The sequence below is a fragment of the Sinohyriopsis cumingii genome, chromosome 18, assembly GCF_028554795.1.
Source record: "Sinohyriopsis cumingii isolate HCF-2022 chromosome 18, ASM2855479v2, whole genome shotgun sequence".
Taxonomy (NCBI): domain Eukaryota; kingdom Metazoa; phylum Mollusca; class Bivalvia; order Unionida; family Unionidae; genus Sinohyriopsis; species Sinohyriopsis cumingii.
This window is the reverse complement of record NC_142978.1, coordinates 62776364-62782075: the sequence shown is the minus strand read 5'-3', so window position 1 is coordinate 62782075 and position 5712 is coordinate 62776364.

Genomic DNA, 5712 nt, shown 5'->3' with positions numbered 1-5712 from the left:
TCTTCATCGTAAAACGGGTCTATCCACATTATGTTTTTTTTCTTTCAATCTTCATCGTAAAACGGGTCTATCCACATTATGTTTTTTTTCTTTCAATCTTCATCGTAAAACGGGTCTATCCACATTATGTTTTTTTTCTTTCAATCTTCATCGTAAAACGGGTCTATCCACATTATGTTTTTTTTCTTTCAATCTTCATCGTAAAACGGGTCTATCCACATTATGTTTTTTTTCTTTCAATCTTCATCGTAAAACGGGTCTATCCACATTATGTTTTTTTTCTTTCAATCTTCATCGTAAAACGGGTCTATCCACATTATGTTTTTTTTCTTTCAATCTTCATCGTAAAACGGGTCTATCCACATTATGTTTTTTTTCTTTCAATCTTCATCGTAAAACGGGTCTATCCACATTATGTTTTTTTTCTTTCAATCTTCATCGTAAAACGGGTCTATCCACATTATGTTTTTTTTCTTTCAATCTTCATCGTAAAACGGGTCTATCCACATTATGTTTTTTTTCTTTCAATCTTCATCGTAAAATGGGTCTATCCACATTATGTTCATTATAGCTATCATTGTAAGTACTACTGGGTAAAAAATATGTACTTGTAGTTACATATTAGCGTGTGTATATATGTGTGTTTGTGTGTGTGTGTGTGTGTGTGTGTCTGTGAGAGAGAGAGAGAGAGAGAGAGAGAGAGAGAGAGAGAACGATGAGCGATAAATAGTTTCTTTAGCATATTTTTCTTAACTCCCTTGACCGCGCTTTTTTTTTTGTTTTGAAAACTCCTTTTTGCTTCTGGAGTTAGTTTCCTTACTTTGGTTTTATATGCAGAACATTCACAAATTCTAGGTCAATCCTAGGGATCATCCTCGAATTTAGATCGATAACTGTCAATTGCTGCTATTTGGACCACTTATGTTATTTACTTAACAAGAATTGACCGAAAAGTTGCGAATGTATCTGACTATATTTTCATTTCGCAGTTCATCAATCAATCCTTTGGTCAATCCAGCCTTAAAATACCAAGAGTCTGAATAGACTGTGGTTTCTATATTTGTTAAGAAATTTCAGACAAACAAAATGAATTAGTTTTCTGCAAAATTACTATCCCGGCACACATCGGAGACAAACATTTTCTCTTGCAGAAATAGCTGAGATGGGTCTGATTTATGAATGGGTGGGTTTTTAGAATGGATATGTATTTCAAAAGGAGTAAACTACAGGAAGGAAACTTAATCGCGTTAACCGTTGGTAAACTATCATTTGTTTTCACCGTTGGAGCTATAAAGCATCCCTTAATAAAGTTACACATACATGCGCGTGCTCAATTCACACGTTCCATGTGGAACACCCACACACCCACTCGCAACATGAAGACTATAAATATCATTTTGCTCCTTCTCACCTTCGCGTCATTCTTAGATCGCAAATACGAATAGCTTATATTTCCTATTTATGTTTTCGTGGATGCTCGACCAGATAGGAAATAATGCAACATAAAGCAAGTATGTTTGAAGTATTAATTTCCGAAATATCTGCACACACTTTTATTTCCAAATATGCATTGTTTTATATATATATATATATATATATATATATATATATATATATATATATATATATATATATATATATATATATATATATGGAGAGACAGAGACAGAGGGTATATATGTAGGTAAACATGTGTGCACACGTTGCAGAATGGTAACTCCTTTTCACTATTTCTTCCACTTCTAATTTCTTTCATCTGAAAGGAAGACAAACATCGTGGGGTATTACATTTTTTAATAGATCTTCCTTGGAACCAAACAATATTTGAATACAATATAAGCAGTCAACTTGTTGACCATACAAACAGACGATTTCATTGACTGGCTGAAAACCCCACTATTAGACAGATAATATGGGACGAGGAAGAGATGAAAAGACAAGCAGACAGATTAGACAAGAGCGAATGGACGTTTGGGCAATTGGTGAGCGAATGACTCAAGGAATAAATGGACAAACAAACACTGTTGCCAAAGTAATAAATAAAACTATACAGTCAAAATAATCAAAATATCAAAATACAATGGCGATATGCAAATTTACTTATATACAGAAGAATGAGTACACAAGTAGCGTTCATGTACACGGGATTAATATTTCTCTATCATTCTGTCCATTTCTTTCTCGGTTATATTAAACACTGAATTATTGTTAATATAGTATCCTTTCGAAAACCTTGATTCAGTGACACCCTCAAAAAACATACACAACAGGGCACTACAACATAACAAAACTGAAGTATACTTGATTATCAACTCGGTATCTCACAAGTGACATAACCCATTCAGTACAAATGCAAAGTATAACGTTTAGAAAAGGGAAGAGATAATCAAATTGACATGGCGAACATGCATGTCAAGCGGGATGGAATGATAATTATAAAACTGTTCTGCGAAAATGCCTTTCTGAGTTTGGTTACCCTTGTGGTATTTTTCTGTCCTGGAAAGTGGTAACTTTCGTACACTTCTAACAGTTGGTATCTCAGGTCCAGAGCTAAAAACGATTCTACGCTGACCCACGTTCCCGTCAAGGTGCGTTCTTTTTGTGTTTGCTGACAAGGTTGGTCTTGACTGCACGTTTCGGCACAAGTGGGGCAAAAGGGAAACATCAGTTTTCTTTGACAATGATTAGGTAAAACGGGTTGGCACAAGTCCGTGGGAGGCAAGACTAAGTCCGTGTTAGGCAAGACTTTGCACTTGATCAAGCCTTCGTATTGTCGAATTATGTCCACATTGATGTATTCCGTCAGCAAGTGCGGTTGCCCTGCGGAAAAGGGATGATATTTGCGCACGTAAGCATTCAGTGAACATACTTCCAAGTATTTGATTCTTCTCCTTTCTCCTCGTCGGTTTGGAACAGCAAACAGACGGCATTCGTCCGCACAAACTGTCCTGCGGGTTAAGTGGGTCCACTAACTTGCAACTTTCCACGATGCGTTTCAACTCCCGATCGGTTTTCAAACGGTGATCGTACTCGTGTTCCCACATTTCCACCACTTGTTATCCTTGCTGTTGTAACTTCAACAGCCGCTGACAAGTGGCCTCGTACAAATATTCCATGATCCGTTCTAAAAAAACTTCTCTTTGATGTCACGTTGATGGTAGCAAAGGAGACATCCGTGAAATAAGCATCCGTTAAACTCGTACAAGATCTTAGTGTTTTCTAAGTCCCAGCCATCTACCGAATATGTTCTAAGGGTCGTTTCAACTCCTCCGTTGCGTGAGTGCTAGATCCATTTGTCTTTCTTGTCGCACAAGTAATGTAGCCAGCGTAGAGCTTTGACCGAATATTGACGCTTGGCAAAATTAGTCGTTTGAGGGCTAATGACAGCCAGTGTGTTTTCGGGCATGAATCGTTGGCGGTACACTAAGGAACACGCTTTAGCAAAGGTGCAGGCTTCTTTCAAATGATCTATCCCTCCATGTTCCATGAATAATTCTCGAAATTGTCCACATCATCGCCGTAAAACATCCATATCGATATGACAATACTTTAACATTTCTTCCTGAAAGTCGAAGGGGTCCAAGGCGTGAGTCTGGTACCAAGCGTATAAAGCTTCTCTTTGTTCGGTACACATTTTGTTTGGGTCGTAGTCGCGAGCCTCGGGCAAATGGTCTAGAACGGCGTGTTGATTGGCTTCGGTACTGAAAAAGTGCGGAAAATAGTCTTTGCCCGTTTCTGTCATTCCAAAACTTGTCGGCATTCAGCTCAAAGGCATTGCCAAGTAACTCATCAAATCTTTAAACTGCACTCGGCCCACTTGCATGGAAATGATTCTAGCTCCGTTCAAAGTCACTTTAGGGCGTTCGGTACTTTTTTCGTATAGTATCTCAAAAGAAACTGTCCATGGTATCCCGATAAATCGAGAGCCATCACTGTGACATGGCGATGACAATCTCCGTAACGTTCGATGTATTCCTGGCTCCATGTCTCGTCGATGGTGTGTAAGATCCATTGGACGAAATCGGCCAACCTGTTCGGTCCTCGAAATATTTTTTCACGTCCTCTAGGAATCTTGCTGAAGTGAGGGCACTGATTAAAGATAGGTTCTTTGATGCACTTCTCGCACGCTCGGTGATCCACGCAGAATTACGAATGAGAATGCCAGTCTCTTGCATGCATTTGAAATCGAAAAAGATGAAATTCCATATCTTCTGGTCATCTTCCTCCTCTTGTTTGGAATGGTATTTTTGAATGTAGCATTCGTGCTCCAAGTCCACGATTTGGTGACAAATGTGACATCGTTTCTTTCTTGAACATACGTGAGCCTTGGTATTAACGGTACGTATGCCTTGCCCACAAGTAAGGCACAATCTCAGGAGTTGACAAGCACCTTTTCTTCTGTGAACTTTGCGTCTTAAGATGTTGATGGTACCATGTTTGTCTGACAAATGTGCGCTGACAAGCAGGGCAATGCACTCGTTCTTGTCCTACGTCCAGACAGGATTGAGAGGCCAAACATCCTGAGCATTTCGCTTCACAATGTTTGTATTCCTCTATTGTTATAGCCATAGTCACATTTCTCACATTAATAACCGTATCCCAGGTATGAGGCGATACTGGACATGGCATCGAATTGTTCATCGTGATAATAGACGTGAATGTATTTTCCATCTTGCAAATCTTTGCCTCGAAACAACATAGGTCCGCGCACTTCACGAGGGTGTACTTTCAAGGTGTAGCGTGGAGTTAAGACGTCTTGCAAATTTTCAATTTCAGTTATGCCACAGGGCGTGTCTTTGGATAGCCCTGCTTGCTGTAACAGGAGTTCTGCTTATCTTCGTTGATTGGCTTTGTCCGATTGTTGAATAGTTTTCCAGTCTTCCATTTTACCGTGTTGTTCTTGTCGGCATACGTTCGTCCAACGACGATGGCACGAGCTAAACACATCATGTCTTGACGGTTGTTACTTCGGACGAGACCTTTTGGTGCTGAGAAATTCGTCCACCAATAATACCTTTTGCGTCCTATACCTTGGGAAAGAGACGAGTGGGTCATGAACAGTGTTGCTTTTCCATCGGTGATGTGAAATTAGATTGTTGCACGTGTTGAATCTTGTCGATCACTTAGAATGTGTCATTTTTGCTGGGCTGCTAAACTCGATCCAAACAGGGGACTTCAGACTGTCGTGATGAATGGAATGTCTCAAGCGATCGTCTTCTTTGGCTTCACATTGCCGTTTCAATGTGTTTACCAAAGAATCCCACACCTCGGTGATGAACCCCTATTCTTTCTCCAATGGTACTTCGGATTTAAATTCTTTAAACTTCACCGTGTACGTGTATGTCATAGTTCTAAAGTTTCTAGAGGAGGGCTTTTTCGTCTCTCGAATGTGGTAGAAATTTTTAGGAGTTAATGGTGGACTTTGGTTGTGTGTAGACTGTCTTGGTCCGGATTCGGGCTCACTTATGTCATCTTCAAAATCGCTGGCATGAATTTGAGCCAAGACTTCAGCTACTGTGCGAGGCTATAAATCACGTTTCTGCCTCCTACTTTCTTCTGCTTTCTCCACAAAATGATGCGATCGTTTCATCTTGACAGCCATGGGTTCCTATATCCATGTCAAACCAGGGTCTTCCCTATATAAAGGATCAGTGTCTTCCCTCCCAGTAATAATTTCACTCTCAAACCGACCAGAACGATAGAAGAGCCCAC